General features: G+C 49.0%; 1 long non-coding RNA gene across 1 annotated transcript in view; it reads left to right on the top strand.

Annotated features, from left to right (window-relative positions):
- The first annotated feature begins 3,891 nt into the window (after window positions 1–3,891).
- LOC129014446 (uncharacterized) overlaps window positions 3,892–16,545 on the top strand; it is a 101,213-nt gene continuing 88,559 nt past the window's right edge. Inside the window, exon 1 of the long non-coding RNA XR_008494224.1 lies at window positions 3,892–4,081. This is a non-coding gene — a long non-coding RNA (uncharacterized LOC129014446). The remainder of the gene's footprint in view (window positions 4,082–16,545) is intronic.

Raw genomic sequence — 16,545 nt, 5'->3', positions numbered from 1 at the left:
ACAGCAGGTGATCTTGGGTGGGAAGTTTAACTCTCTGAGCCTCAGTCTCCTCATCTGTGGAAAGGGGATGATGATATCCTAGTCCCGGTGTTGCTGGGTGGTGCAATAAGCTGATGTAGGTGGAGGCGTCTCAGCTGTAAGGTGAGGCAGGTGTTCTACGGTGCAGATCAGAGGGCAGTCCATCCAGCAGGTGTCATCTGCCTCCTGCATCCATTTTCTCTACTTCCAGAATAGCCCGATTTTTGCCTGAAACCCCTCTCTCTGCCTCTTACCTGGTGGTTAGAATAAGGCAGGTGACCCAGGCCTAAGCCAGTGAGAGCATAGGATTCTCCTGAGTCACTCAGGGTGGCAAGTTGGCTTGAGCTGGTCCAGACAGAATGAACCTCAGATGCCTGAAAAGATTAGAAGTGAGTGTGAAAAAGCTGCTGCCATCTCATGGCTACAGGGCAGGGCCAGAAAGTGGAATGGGAGCTGAGAGATGGGGAGACCTGGGAACTTGGAGTTTACTGAGTCTCTGAACCCAGCTCTGACTGAAGCCAGAACTACTCCTAGAGTTTTCAGTGACAAGAGTTAAAAATCTTCCGCTTTTGCCTAAGTTAATTCGAGTTGGTTTTCCGCCCCTGAAACCAACAGTCCAGACTGACCCATTCCTTCTCCGAAGTCGACTATCTTTTGTAATAATGGAGGGAAAAGAGAATGGTTATATGGAACTGCAGATGGTTAGAGCTGTATGGGCCTTCAGGATGATCCAATTCTTCCTATTTGCTTGAAGCATGACTTCCTTGGGCCTTAGAGACTTTTGCCTTCATAGGCCCCTTCCTCCATAAAAATATTAAAAAATATGTTTTGGTACTGTGTTAGTATAAAGACAAATATACTCCAAGACAGATTATATTTACTTACTTTTCTAGAAAATAAATTAAAATATTTCCTTGGGACTTGGGCAAGATGCCTATGTATTTAATGGATAAATCAACTCTGGGGTGTTAACTTTCTTTTCTTGCTTGTATACTTTTTTTTTCTTGTTTCTTTTTTTTTTTTTTTTTTTGAAATGGAGTCTCACTCTGTTTCCCAGGTTGGAGTGCATGGGCGTGATTGCAGCTCATTGCAACCTCTGCCTCCTGGGTTCAAGTGATTCTCCTGCCTCAGCCCCCTGAGTAGCTGGAATTACAGGCACATGCCACCATGCTCGGCTAAATTTTTGAATTTTTAGTAGAGATGGGGTTTCACCATGTTGGCCAGGTTGGTCTTGAACTCCTGACCTCAGGTGATCCTCCAGTCTCGGCCTCCCAAAGTGTTGGGGTTACAGGCGTGAGCCACTGTGCCCAGCCTGCTTGTATACATTTTTGTCATGGGCATACATTTGTGATGAACAGTTAGTTCCTAGTGCAGGCACATCACTTTTCAGCTGATCTACAGCGCATATTAATGGCCACATCAATGGAGGCCATTTATGAATTAACAGAACAGGTTTAACAATATTATGGATCCTGGTGGGTGAGGGCTCAGACTAGTGATCACTTCTGATTGGCTGAATGCATTTGTGGTCTGATTAGGCTGAATGTGATGGGGATGGAGCTCAGAGCAAAGCTTACTTCTGATTGGCTGAACACGCTTACTGTTTGACTGGCTGGAATGTAACAGGACAGCACTAAAGAGCACTGCTCACCTCCGATTGACTGAATGCACACGTGGTCTTGTTGGCCTACGTGTCAGCCAAAGACCCACAGACTGCAGGCTGAAGAACCAACCCTCTCATGAAATCATGGTGGTTGTATCAGAACAGAAACTTCTCATTTGTGTTGATAAATCTCTAGCATAAAATGTCACCAGTGCAAATCTGTCTGTAAAGGTGGTGGAAATCCACGAGCCTTTATGTTGCACAGATGACCCCAGACCTGTCCTCCGCAGAATGTGAGCCTCCAGAGTGTAAGCATCCTGCCCTCACTGACTGTCTGGATGCTGCCTTTGGGACCAACAGCCTTTGCAGGCCTGGGGCTGGGTCCGACTTTAACTCCTGGTGGATCTGGGCTGCCAGAGCTAAGGGGGTGGGAGAGAGCTCCACGTTCAGCTCCATCGTACCCCCTTTCCCATGTCCCCAAAGCGCCTCTCTGGCTTTTCCTGAAAAGTCCCACACTGAGGCTCTGGAACTCTGCCAGCGTAGGTGGAGCAAGGTAAGCGTAGATCACGGGAATTTTTCAAATATTCAGGAAGAAGCAGCCCAGCTTAAATAGCCATGAGGCTTAAGAGTGGGTCTTAAGGTGCGCCCCAGACCAGCAACATCAGCATCAACATCAACAGAGGACTTGCTAGAAAGGCAGATCCTCAGCCCTCACCCCAGACCTGCGAATCACAGCCTCAGGGAGGCCCGGGAATCCTTGTTTTAACAAGCCCTCCGGGGGACACCGATGCATGCTCAGGGGTGGGGGGACCTGCGCTCTGTAGGGTACCTTCCCTGAGAACACAGCTTTTTCCTTCCTTGGAGGAGGATTTTCTGTGACATCTTTGCTGACCCTCACTCCCCTCACACAGGCTCCCGGGCCGGCTCTAGCCCAGGCAGACAGGCCCTAAGACCCCATCGGCGGCGCACCGGGGGTCCCACTAGCCCAGGAGAGCTGAGAATCCTGCTATAGCGTCCCCCTTTAGCGCTCTCCACAACACCCAAGCCGAATAGGTCAAAATCCTTTAACCGTTTTGGCCTTTACTTCTCTTACTGAGGTGGCAGCGATAGCTAACCTGTTATTTAAGAAGCTCCAAAGGCCGCGCTGCTGCGCTGTGACCACGCATCGGAGGGACCACGTTTTCCCGCGGACGGTGGATCCTGGGTGGCGGCGCGCGCTCTCCGCAGCCTCCCCGCGCGGCCACTAGATGGCGCTGGTGCACTTTCCTATCGGCTCCGCGGCGCCCGCCTCCTGGCTCCCAGGGTCCCACCAGAGTCCCCGAAGTGTAATAACAACGTGCGGCTGTGAGCTGAGGCCGGTCTCACTAAGATGTCCAGGAAATGATATGCAGCCAGGAGGCTTGGCCTAGAGGGAACGCTGACTGTGGGACTGTGGCTGGAGAGAGCCTTTTAGGACTTTACAGGTCTCCCTCTCCACGCCCCGCATGCTGCCCCCACCCAAGCCCAAGCCCCCTGGGGTGGCAGAGTTCCCGTCACGGGCCCTAATATCAAGGCCCTCCCTTGCTGAGCGCTCATAAAAGTGGCGACAGGCGATTTTCTTCTCACGGGAAGCCTCTAATCTGATTGCATCCCGCATTCTTTTGTGTCTGAGCATCAATTCAGCCATGACAAGGAGGAAAAGGAAAAACGCCACAGATTGGCGAGGGGCCCGCAGAAGGTCCCGAGAGAGAAGGAGCGATCTGCTGGGCTGGAGGACTGCAGGGCTGGGCATGTGAGTGAGGGGTCCGTGGGCGCTGTGGGAGCAGAGGAAGCACGGCAGGGTCGGGCCGGGACTGAGGAGACACCCGCGGCAGGGGGCTGCGGGGACACACGCAGCAACCATGGCCTTTCCAGCAGCAGTCTCCTTGGAGGATGAGGCCGTAATGGTGATAGTAATAAACACAGGGCGGCAATGAGAACAAACGCACTGAACTCTCACTGCATCCCTGCGAGGGAGGGACTGTGGTGTCCCAGTACACAGGTGGGGAAGTGGAGGCACAGGGAGGCGGAGGCGGGATTCCAAACCAGGCCTCTGATTCCAGGGCCTCCTTGCCTCAAGCCAGAGACCCCAAGGTGTGCAGTAGAGGTCCTAGGAGCTGTGGTGTCCCGATTGAGGGGGCTGCCCCAGCCTGGGGCCTTCTTGCTCTCCTCATTGGCTCCAGGGGCAAGGAGGAGCCACGGGACCCAGGATTCCCGACTGTTCCACCCGAGGCCCCACCTCCTCCCTCAGCGCAGCTTTGCAGGCACTGGGGCTCCCAAAGGACAGAGCTTTGAATCCTCCTGGGAGGTTTAAGAGAAAGTGCTGAGTCCCCCATGCCCTACCCCTGAGACTGCTGACAGGCATCGCTGAGGACTGCAGCTTTGGAATCAGGCATCTTCTGAGGAAGAGAAAAGCACCACAGCCACAGCACGGAAGACTAGGTGAGGGCGGTGGGAAACCTCTGCACCAGGCCAACCTGTCCATAGGGACCAGATGGAGAGAGGGAGGTGGATGAACATGAAATACGAGTGCAGGAAATTGCTGTGTAGACAGCACCCCTGGAGCTGAGCGAGGCTCCCTGCAGGGTCTCCTCTCAGTGACTGGCGCTCCGCTCACCTAAGTGCTCAATCTGGGATGCCTGGGAGCTGCCCTTGCCGCTTTCTTGCTGCGTGTTCTCAGGCAAGTGCTTCAACGAGCCCCTCAAGACCACCCCTCAAATGCCCCGCTCCTCAAGCCTCCCTCAGCTCTTGCTTTAGTGTTCCAGAAACACACTCTAATTCAGGTTTCTGGTTTTACTTTCTCATAGGGCCCTGTGTTAGGGCGTTCGTGTATTGTTATAAAGAAATACCTGCAGCTGGATAATTTACAAACAAAATAAGTTTAATTGGCTCACAGTTCTGCAGGCTGTAGCGCATGGTACCAGCACCTGCCTCTGGCGGGGGCCTCAGGAAGCTTCCGATCAGGGCGGAAGGCGGGGGGTGGGGTGGGAAGCCAGCATCACAGGCGAGAGCAGGAGCAAGAGAGAGGGAGAGTGTCACACACTGTTAAACCACCAGGTCTCAAAGACTCACCCACTGTGGTGGGGACAGCACCAAGCAAGCCATTCCCGCGGGATCCGCCCCCGTGGTCCAAATACCCGCCACAGGCCCCACCTGCGACATTGGAGTTTACACTTCAACATGAGATTTGGAGAGACAAACAGCCAAATTATATCAGCCCCCCCAGTTTACTGCCTTAGATTTTTTTTTTTTTTAATTTAAGAGATGAGGTCTCACTCTGCTGCCCAGGCTGGAGTACAGTGGTGCAATCAAAGCCCACTGTAACCTCGAATTCCTGGGCTCAAGCGAGCCTCCTGCCTCAGCCTCTCTAGTAGCTGGGACGGCAGATGCCTGACACCACATTCAGCTAATTACTACTTTTTTTTTTTTTTTTTTTTAAGAGACAGGATATCACCATGTTGCTAAGGCTAGTGTTTTAGATCTTTTTGAACTTCTCCCTTATAGCTTTTAACAGTTTGTTATGACCCATCTACTGGTGTGATTTTTGGCCTGTCTCTCTGCCTCCGTCTCCTCCTCCTCCTCTCCCTCCCCCTTCTCTTCCCCCCTCTTCTCTTCCGCCCTCCTCCTCGTCCTCCTCCATTTCCTCCTCCTCCTTCTCCTACTTCAGGCTGTAAGCCTCCTGAGACTGTCAGTTTTGCTCCCCACTGTGATAGGGCCTGGGGCAGCTCCTGGAATCCAGTGGGACTTGAGAAAATTGGATTCAGCCCTCTCCTGGGCCCCAAGCTGGTCCCCACCCATGCTGGTCACACCTTGCTGCCAGCTTATGCTCTAGTGGTAGAACATTCTCTCCCTCTGCCTGCAGTTACTCAAAGATGAGATTTACAAGCAGACTACTTGGCCGGGCATGGTGGCTTATGGATGTAATCCCAACACTTGGGAAGCTGAGGTGGGCAGATCACTTGAGGCCAGGAGTTCGAGACCAGCCTGGGCACCATGCAGAAACCCATTCTCTACTAAAAATACAAAAATTAGCTGAGTGTAGTGGCGCACGCCTATAGTCCCAGCTACTCGGGAGGCTGAGGCAGGAGAATCACTTGAACCCAGAAGGCAGAGGTTGCAGTGAGCCGAGATCTGAGATCACACCACTATACTCCAGCCTGGGTGACAGAGTGAGACTGTCTCAAAAAAAAAAAAAAAAAAAAAGAGCTGAGCTTTTATTTGGAATTAGTTTTAAATTGACAAGAGATGCAAAAATGCAGATAGTAGAAGGCGCTCCTGTGTACTTTTTATTTCAATTCGCTTGTGTGTAATTTTTTTTTTCAGAGGCATTGGAGGGTGAATTATATGGAACATGGCCCTTTGCCCTCCAGCACTCCAGTGGGTATTTCCTAAGAATGGAGATAACCTCTTATGTCATCACAGTGCAGTCACTGACACCAATTTGCATTGATACAATACTTTCATCTCATCTACTGTCCATATTCTAATTGTGCCACTTGGTTTAATAATGTCCTTTATAGCATCCCCCCTCCTCCATAGTACAGGATCCAGTTTAGGGGCAGATACTACATTTAGCTGTCATGTCTCTTTATATACCTTGATCTGGACCATTTCCACAGCATTTCTTTGTCTTTTGTGACATTGGCATTTTTGAAGCATATAGTAGTTCTGCTTTTAAAAAAAGAACCTTCTTTATATTGTGTGTGTCCGATGAGTCTCTGTAATTATGCAGGAACACAGAGCAGACAATTTTGTTTCTTCTCAAGGTATCCCATGTGAAAGCAGATTTAAAATCAGAACTTTCTTCAAATGCCTTCTCATAGCATAAGCTATTAATATTTTCATTTGTTTTTGCTACCATGGGATCTGTGCAATGCGGGAACGTCAGGAGATGGCTCTCTTTCAATGTGGACTCTGAAAAAAACTCATTTATTCTCAGCTGTGGTTGAAAGACCTTAATAAGCCTCCTGGCTTCAAGCAGGAAGGCCGGCTTTAGGCATGAGTGATGCTGGCAGTTCCCACGCTTCCCAAATGCCATTTTCCCTGTCGGTACTGCCTGGGCTGCGCTATAAAGTCGTCCCCACAGAGCAGCTGTGGCTGGGAACAATCGACCTTTTACCTCCACGGTGGTTTCACTGCATGGTTTTGAAAACACTCCAGTGTGCCGTACCACAGCGGGGGTTCCGGGGAAACAGTTGGCAGGCTCCCTTGCCCTCTGGGCCACCTCTCTGCACTTGGAGTGCTGCTAAAATGCTGATGTCCCAAGAAGAGAGGACACCAGAAGCTATTACTGGCCATTGGCTACTGAAGATGGCCTAATAACTGTGTGTCCCTGGGGAGGATGGTGGAGAACTGGACCACAAGGGTGCATGGTCTCTGGGACTGATAGCAGTGGTGACACCCTTGTAGACATCCCTTTCTGCATGGCCCTCACTGGTCCCAGAAAAGAAAAAAGACATATCCTTGTTGATGCTTTAAAGCGTCCATTGAGAAAGCAGCCAGAGGAGGTGGAAAGAGAACCAGTGTTCACTGTTCGAGTCTTGGGTTCAAATCTTGGCTCTGCCTCTGATGAACGAGGGGTTTTAACTGCTCCTGTGCCTCTTCAGTGTCCACAGTTTGTGGTGACGATAGACAGACATTGTGTCTGCTTAGAGTCAGAGCTTCCACAGTGCGGTGCGCTGCCTCCTCCTGCCTCCTGACTACTCTGTACTCCCCCAGCATTGAGATGGGGAGGTTATGTCACCATGCCCCAGATATGGAAATAATTGTCACCAAGAAACACCTTATCCTAATTATAGTTTCCTGCAAACAAGAGGCACATTCATAAGAGGAAGCGCCAGGTTGGTCAGGGTGATTGGGTTGGGGAACATGGGTCAGAGGTCTTTATTGTGCCTTCCGTGGGATGGAGCAGAGAGGCAGGGCAAGCAGTCTCAGGATTAGCAAATTTGGAGAATTTCCAGGCTCCAGGACATCCAGGCTGTCCCTAGTTGTCTGGCATCTGGCCCTGGGGTGATCAGGGTGGATGGATGGTGGCTCAGGAGGGTGGGAACCTAATAAAGGAGGATGCTGGAGAGGGTGTGTGAGATCGAGATTTGTTTGTTTGCACTTGAAAAACATACTTGGGGGTAGGGGGCAATTTGTTGACTCTCTTAGGAATTAGCTGTCACTGGAGAGGCAGTCCCTTCAGGGTCAGCAAAGTCACAAATGTCATAGCATCAGAATACAGAAATAAAATAAATCAGAAGACATGGTTGATATGGGTACTTCCATTCCCTGTGAGGAGTACGTTCTAACTTTGGACAGCCTCCCAGGAGGCTGCTCTCTGGGTCCCCAAAGCTATGGCTTTGTTTATGGTCTTCTAGAATGCATGCTTCACTGACACAAATATAAACTTCCTGGGTGAGCACAGAATGGCTAGATTCTTCATTTAAATGGGGATGCTTCCAGCATTCCATGAAGCTCGGCAGGCACAGCAGTGCCTGCAGAGGCCTTGTCAAAAGCCTCTCTTCAATCTGTTTCTTGCTCAACAGGTCAGCCAGGGCAGTCACCAGGAGATGCCTGCCTGGGGTGGGTTGGGGAGGCCCAAGAAGAGGACCGACCCCTTGGGAAGAGAGTGGCAAGCTGGCTTTGCATGACAGCCTGTCTCAGTGGAGTTTGCGTTCTCTCCGATGGCAAGTCCGAAGGGGAAGCAAAACGTCGTACAGACCGCTCTGGAATGTAAGGGCTCTGAGCTCACCAGGTTTTGTTTGCAACTGGGAATGAGGCCATCTCGGGTGACCAGCCCCAGCAGGGAGCAGTAGAGTCAAGTGGCCCTGCACATTACTTCCTGTGTGTGTTTGTGTGTGTGTGCACTTGTGTAAGCTGTGGGGCGGTCAAAACTGTTGTGAGCTCCAGGGGTGATGGTGAAGGTCAGTGCTGTGCAAGGCCACTCATGGGCTACAGTGGGGGCACACTTGGGGTGGAGTAGGGTAGAAGACCACCTTTTTTATGGCTCTCTGAAACTGAAGAGTTGGGGGCTACTGATGAGGATTGATGTTGTCCGAGTTCTGGGAGGAGCATCTGACTTGATATCAACAACTGGGCTTGAACTGGAAAAATCTGGAAGGATGGTGAAACACTTTGACAGAGAGGCTACAGCGCATTGGTCAAGCCAAATTGCAATGTCCCTTCATCCAGCCTTTTTTTTTTTTTTTTTTTTTGAGACAGAGTCTCGCTCTGTCACCCAGGCTGGAGTGTAGTGGCGTGATCTCAGCTCACTGCAGTCTCCACCTCTCGGGTTCACGCCATTCTCCTGCCTCAGCCTCCCGAGTAGCTGGGACTACAGGCGCCTGCCACCACACCCGGCTAACTTTGTACTTTTAGTGAGATGGGGTTTCACTGTGTTAGCCAGGATGGTCTGGATCTCCTGACCTCGTGATCTGCCTGCCTTGGTCTCCCGAAGTGCTGGGATTACAGGTGTGAGCCACCGCGCCCGGCCCATCCAGCCTTTAAGTTTCTCTGAGAATGTGCAATGTGACTTCCTCCCTCCTCCTCTTGTTTCCTTCTTTCCCTTTTTCCCTCCATTCCATACCTACTGTGAATCAGTCACTGTGTCTTAGGCACTGGGGACAAAAGGCCCAATGCTGGCCTGCATGGAGTTTATAATCTAGACCAAGGTTCTTCAGCCTCAGCGTTATTTAGTGGTCTGGGCTGGGGAATTCTGCTGCCAGCAGCTGTCCTGGGAATTATATGGTGTGCAGTTGCCTCTCTGGATGCTACCTACTGGATGACAATAGCACCTCCCTGTGCTCCAGTATTTGGCAATCAACAAATGTCTCCAGACATTTCCCAATGTCCCACGGGTGTCACAGTCTCCCTGGTTGAGAACCACAGGTCCAGTGGGGAAAACAGTCAACCCATCAGCCTGGGCAACACAGCTTGCATAGCACGGCCAGAGTGCCCGGATGGGTCTACTCAGGAATCTTCTCCTGATCAGAGTCTGGGGCAGTGGAGTTTGCAGTAGGTGTTTAGTACATACCTGTTGAGAAGGTAAGGCCCCCAAATAAAACCACAGCCAGGAGAAGAACTTTTTTTTTTTTTTCCTAGACAGTGTCTCACTCTGTCGTCCAGGCTGGAGTACCAGTGGTAAAATCATAGCTCACTGCAGCCTCCAACTCCTGGGCTCAAGTGATCTTCCTGCTTCAGCCTCTGAGTAGCTGGGACTACAGTCATGTTCTACCGCACTTGGCTAATGTTTTAGTTAATAGTTGTTGTAGAGACAGGTTCTTGCTGTGTTGCTCAGGCTGGTCTCAGACTGACCAGCCTAAAGGGCTCCTTCTACCTTGGCCTCCCAAAGTGCTGGGATTACAGGTGTGAGCCACCACAGCCAACTGTCTTAATATCATGGGGCGCTTGTCCTGGATTCTCTGCGTTGGTTCCGTCAATCAGGTATCTGTAAATAAGATAAAGAATAAAAAGACCTTTCTTGCTAATCTCTTTCTGCTTTTCCTTTACCTTGAAATAAGTGCAGTGGAGGAGAATGAGTTCATTTGGTGGCAGGCCTGCAACTGGAGGAGGTTTTCTACTTTTCAGTAAACCTCGAATTCCCTTAATGTTTCCGTGGCCTTTTAAAGAGGAGGCAAAGAAGAGGGTCCCAATGTTTTTCCTTGTGTCTGATCCAGGGGAGCCAGCTTCAGCTTTTGCCAAGTGTTTGGTTGCATCTGACGCTTGGTGAAGTCACATGCACCTGCTGCCCTGACATCCAGCAGAAGGAACCATCTGGCTCAAGAATCCATTACAGAAGAGGCCATCAGCACCCGCCCCTTGTGCCTCCCCACGTCCAGCTGAGTTTCTCTCTCTCTGCTCAACTCCAAAGTGTTGATGGGTCAGTCGATGCGGCCCTTGCCACTGCGTCTCACTGGGAATTCCGGTGAGGTGGCTGTCTGCCTGCGTGCATGCCAGCTAGCTCCTTGGTCAACACACACTTGTTTAAAGTGCTACAAGATGCTGCTGGAAAGGATTTGCTCTGGCTCATTTGGCTGTTGAAAAAGGCCACACCTGCTTCAAGTTCCTCAAATACTCAGGGGGTAATTACAAGCATTTTCAGAAAACAAAACAGCCAAATGGAAAATTTTTGTTACAAATCACACTTTGGCCACTTCAATAGTTGAAATGGCAAGAGATTGGAAACCCCCTTAAGTGAGATCATGCTATTTTTGAGAACATATTCTTTAAGAGGAAAACTGTTTTAAATACTAACAATGGTGACAGTGATGCTGTTTATGATAACAGTGACAGATCCACATAATTTCCATTCCCAAAGGTTCCTTTCGGTCACTCAGGCTCCCAACCTTGGAATAATCTTTCTTTTCTGCATATCATCTCATGGTCAACTAGTTTCCAAGATCCCTAGAATTTCCATCTTTCATCCCACATTGCTGTTTCTCTCCTTTCCCTCCGCATCACCTTTGTTCAGCTCCTCATGTGTCTTTCCTAAACTTTGGCACGGGCTGTCTAACCTGTATCCACCCTCCCTTCCATTTTATCATTCACCTTTCAACCATTTCCCAGGAATTCCATTGTATTAGTTACCTGTTGCTGAGTAAAAATTAGCCGAACATGTGTTGGCTAAAAACAACAAACATTTACTATGTCACGTAGTTGCCGAGGGTCAGGAATTTGGATGCATCTTAGCCAGGTGGTTCTGGCTCATGGTGTCTCATGAGGTTTTAGTCAAGATGTCAGCAGGGGCTGCAGTCATGGAAGGCTTGACCGGGGCTTAAGGATCCACTTCCAAGATGGCATACTCATATGGCTATTGGTAAGAGACCTCGGTTCCTCCCTAGTTTTTGATAGGAGGTATCAGTCTCTCATTACATGAGTTTCTCCACAGTGCTGCTTGAGTGTCCTTATGACATGGCAGCTGGCTTCCCCCAGAACAGGTGATCCATGAAAGGAAGGAAGGAGGACAATGCCATGCCTTTTAAAACCTAGTCTTGGCTGCCAGACACCATATCTTCCTCATATTCTGTTAGAAGCTGGCCCACATTTTAGTTTAGAGGAGGGGAATTAGGTTCCACCTTTAGAAGGGAATGGTGTTGAAGAATTTGTGGACGTGCTTTAAAATGATCTCATCCCTTATGTAAACACTGCTGTCTGTGTTTTCAGGGAATTTAGTCCACAGGCTCTTCCGTGATTGGTTTACCCAGTCTAGACAGACAAGCTGCCCGAAAAGTAACCCAGTCCTGGTGCGTCTTCCTTAAAAACCGTCACAGACTGCCCCGTGTTTAAAGAATTCAGCACAAAGTGCCCCTCCCACCCTCTGCCACCCTTAACTTTCCTTCCTTCCCTCCTTCCTTCCTTTCCTTCCTTCCTTCCTTCCTTCCTTCCTTCCTTCCTTCCTTCCTTCCTTCCTTCCTTCCTTCCTTCCTTCCTCCCTCCCTTCCTTCCTCTCTCTCTCTCTTCCTTTCTTTCTCTCTCTCTCTTTTTCTCTCTTTCTTTCTTTCAATGGAGTTTCACTCTGCCTCCCAGGCTGGAGTGCGCTGGCACGATCTCAGCTCGTTTCATCCTCCACCTCCCGGGTTCAAGTGATTCTCATGCCTCAGCCTCCTGAGTAGGTGGGAATACAGGCACCAGCCACCATGTCTGGCTAGTTTTTTATTGTGTGAGGTTTTTTTTTTTTTGAGATAGAGTCTTGCTCTGTTGCCCAGGCTGGAGTGCATTGGTGCAATCTTGGCTCACTGCAACCTCTGCCTCCCAGGTTCAAGCGATTTGCCTGCCTCAGCCTCCCAAGTAGCTGGGACTACAGGCAAATGCCACCATGCCCGGCTAATTGTTTTGTATTTTTAGTAGAGACAGGGTTTCACTGTGTTAGCCAGGTTGGTCTCGATCTCCTGACTTGTGATCCACCCGCCTCGGCTTCCCAAAATGCTGGGATTACAGGCATGAGCCACCGTGCCTGGCCAATATTTTGTGTTTTTAATAGAGACGGGGTTTCACCACGTTAACTAGGCTGGTCTTGAACTCCTGACCTCAGGTGATCCACCCATCTCGGCCTCCCAAAGTGCTGGAATTACAGGCATGAGCCACTGTACCCCACTGCCACCCCTAACTTTCAAGGTAACTGACATTTCTGGCCATATCCTCTCCTACTCCACAAAGGGCAGCCTACCTTCTAGTTTACCTGGCAACTCGCTCTCTTCTGGACACATCCTGCGCTTCACATCCTGTGGCTCCAACAATTCCCACTGCCCTCTGGACTCCTGCTTCTCCCTTACACCCATTTTTAATCACCAAGCCCTGCTGGCTTTACTTTCTTAATTAGTTCACAAATAGTTCCCCACCTCTCTTTCTCTCTCTCCAACTCAGGGTCAGACCCCTGGCTTCTCACCAGGAGTCCTGCAAAAGCTTCCCCTCTGGGTTCTCTCTCCACCGTTGCCTGCTTCCTCACCAATTTCTGGAGTTGCCCTGTGACCCATCTAAAGTGTGAATCTGACCACATCCACTCTTTGCTTAAAATCCTTCCCTGGCTTTGCACCAATGACTGGATAAAGTCCAGCTTCCTCCTGCGGAACCCAAGACCCTCTGACAGGTCCCCCAGCCGATGGTCCTCTCAAGACTCCCATGTCTTGTTCTTGCAGCACCGCACCCCAGGCTGTTACAGACACACTGGGTGGTGCCCACCTTTTCCCTTTGCTCGTTTCCCTTTGGCAGGTGAGATGAAGAGCCGGTGGGAAAGAAAGCTGCACAAGAGGGAACCCACGTGAATGTAAGCCTCAAGAGCCTGAAGACATCTAGGGGAGCACTCAGCCTTCCATCTGGCAAAGAATGGGGCTCCTCAGTTAATTCTATGCAGGCCTCAGAGGACAGGGTACATATGGATTCTGCAACCAAGGTGCTAATTAAACTCCCTAATGCCCTTGACCTGGAAAATGACGCTTTTTGCTGAGCCCCCTGTAAGCCTGGCAGAGCTGCTACTAATAACTCATAGCATATCTGGCAGAGTAATATGCCCAGAGGAATTTCTGCTTCTTTGTGCATATTTTTTTTTTTTTTTTTTTTTTGAGACGGAGTCTCGGTCTGTCGCCCAGGCTGGAGTGCAGTGGCGCGATCTTGGCTCACTGCAAGCTCCACCTCCCGGGTTCACGCCATTCTCCTGCCTCAGCCTCCCGAGCAGCTGGGACTACAGGCGCCCGCCACGACGCCCGGCTAATTTTTTGTATTTTTTAGTAGAGACGGGGTTTTACCGTGTTAGCCAGGATGGTCTCGATCTTCTTTGTGCATTTTTAAACTCACTTCCAAATTAGGGAAAGAAGCACTTTCTCACTTCTGTGCAAGAATCCACATTTCTGAATGGTTCCGCCCGGTTCTTGCCTAACACAGGCAGTGTTGTGATATGATGTGGATGCCCAATTAATATGAATACAGTTGACTTTCAAAGAGAGCCGTAAGGGAATTCTGAGCTCCCTCACACTTTGCTAAATGCAAAACAAAGCTGTCTTCTGCAATGACCTTCCCCTTCTACTCAGAGCTGTTGCGTCTTGGGAAGGGTTTGATTCCTTTGTCTGGGAGTCATTCTTGTGGGCATCACTGTCCAGCACTGGCATGGATGGAGCTTACTGGATGTTTCCTTTTCTTGTGGTGTGTGGTGCCCTTTAGTGTTATTTGCGAAATATTTTCCTTTGTTTCCACTCTGGCCACATGCTAGGGTTGCCCATCCTGGCCCTGTCATGATTGGATGGTGTCAAGTAATTAGCTCACATCAATGATTGTGCATAGATCATATCCACAGACTGGACATTTAATTGTCATTATGAGACCCTCCAGATCTCTGTTTCCTCCTGGCATTGCTGATCAGAACCATTTGAGATGGTAATTGTTCAGTAAGCCTGGATCTCTGAGCAGAGTCCCCTTGCTGACCTGTATCGTGATTTTTAGCCCACTGAGATTTTGGAGTTGTTTGTTACTGCAGTACAGCCTAGCATATCCTGACTGATCTATAGCGTTTGGCATTTTCAGCAACTTAGTATTTACCATAACTTTGCTTGCACAAAGGCAGTGTGCCTTTGCTGTTTTGTCAGTTCACAATTCTTGCAGGAATTTTCACTAATGGCCCATTAGAATTTATTATTCTTTTCAAGGTTGGGAAGAGAATGTTGTGGACTAATATCTTTGGCAACTCAGCCCAGTGCCAAGTGGTCTGATATCTGAGAATGACCTTGGCATACTTTGTGAGGTTAACCCTTCCTGGCTTAAAAACAGATGCCCCAGCTTTGGCCAGGCCACTCCATGGTTAATATTGATAATGACAACTGATGGGGTGCCAACTATGTGCCAGGCACTGAGTATCTCTAATTATTACTATAACTCTATAAGTGAGGCTGTATCTTATTCCCATGTCTCAGATGGTAACACTGAGGGACAAACAGGGCAAACCTATTTAAATAGATTGCCTAACCTGTCTTTGATAGTGGAGTCCAGGTTTGGTCCCAACTCTGTATGTAAAAGTCTATGTTCTTTTTTATTGCACCTAGCCAACTCTCCTTTGTAAATTTCTAGGAGAGGGATGAAAGGTGCCTCTGTCCTTAGGGATGTTATGGAAATTATCCTTGATGGTATTAGCCCGTTGATATTCTGTGTTTGGTTGGATGCCACATTTTTATTCATTCATTCATAAATTCATTCATGTATTCATCCACACACTAATTCATGCATTCACTCTTTCATAAATTCATTCACTCATTTGCTCATTCATTAACTCATTCACACATTCATTAGGCTTTGTTGAGAATCTCTCAGGTGCTGGATTTTGTTTGGGATTGGGATTTAGACAAGGACTGGTTAGGATTTCTGCCTTCAACCTCAGTGGACTCACAGTCTTGGAAGAATAGCTCTGTGTGTGTGTGTGTGTGTGTGTGTAAGTATGTATATATACGTATACTATACATATGTGCACACCCACAGCTGTTCCTCCAAGGCTGAAGGCTGTAAGTACATACATGTATTCATATATACATACATATATGTACACATATACATATGTGTACACGTGCACACACAATGGTACAGATATGTCCAGGGAAGTATGAGCCCACTGAGGAGGTGGCTTCTGGTCTAGATAGGATATAAAGCTGTGTCAGGGCTGGCTTCCTGGAAGAGATGATAGTTTTAGAGTTTTTTGTCTTCTATTTTTCTTTGAGAGTTTTTCACGCTCCCCCTGACCCTCATTCCACTAAATTCACAGCCTGAGGGTCAATGTCATTATCCCCAGCTGTGATCCTTCTATTTGTGAGGGTCACAGTGTCCATGGCTTCTATATTCCACCCCCTTCCCCTTCCTCTTCTCCTGCCTCCACTGTGGTGTCATTATTTCCCACATCTAGAAGGTTAATGGCCCCTTCCAAGGAATGGTGATATGGAATCCTAGCTCTTAGGAGGCATAAATAGATTTTTTTTTCCCCCAAAGTTTGGCCTGTCACTTGCTCTTAATGGCTTGAGGTTGGTTGCAGAACTGTCCGGCAGGAAAAAATGAAAAGGACCCTCTGATTACGTGCTCCTAAGTTGGCTGGGGTAATTTGAGCAGAAACAGCTTTGCAGCTCTGGGGGAAAAAAATGTAATTCTCGTGTATGAAAAGCGTGAACCAGAGTTGCCATGTTCACTTCTTGTTTTTAAAGCCCCCACAGGCCAAGTCACATATCTGGGTCAGAGGGTCTATTGATTACCTGTCAGGCCCTGAGGTGTGGGTGATCAATAATACTAACATACAGGAAAGGTGGCCTTGAATGCAGAATCCCATCGTGTTGACCATCCATTTTTTCTTGTCTGTAAGTGCTTTGCAGGGAAGCAAAACGTCTAACCTAGGGCCACAAGTGACCCAAATCCTAAAACTCTTCCTACAAACCAAGGCTTTGGAAATGCTCCGTTCCAAA

This window comes from Pongo pygmaeus, chromosome 16, assembly GCF_028885625.2.
Source record: "Pongo pygmaeus isolate AG05252 chromosome 16, NHGRI_mPonPyg2-v2.0_pri, whole genome shotgun sequence".
Classification (NCBI taxonomy): Eukaryota; Metazoa; Chordata; class Mammalia; order Primates; family Hominidae; genus Pongo; species Pongo pygmaeus.
The sequence above is the reverse complement of the archived record's forward strand: the minus strand, read 5'-3'. Positions and strand labels throughout refer to the sequence as shown.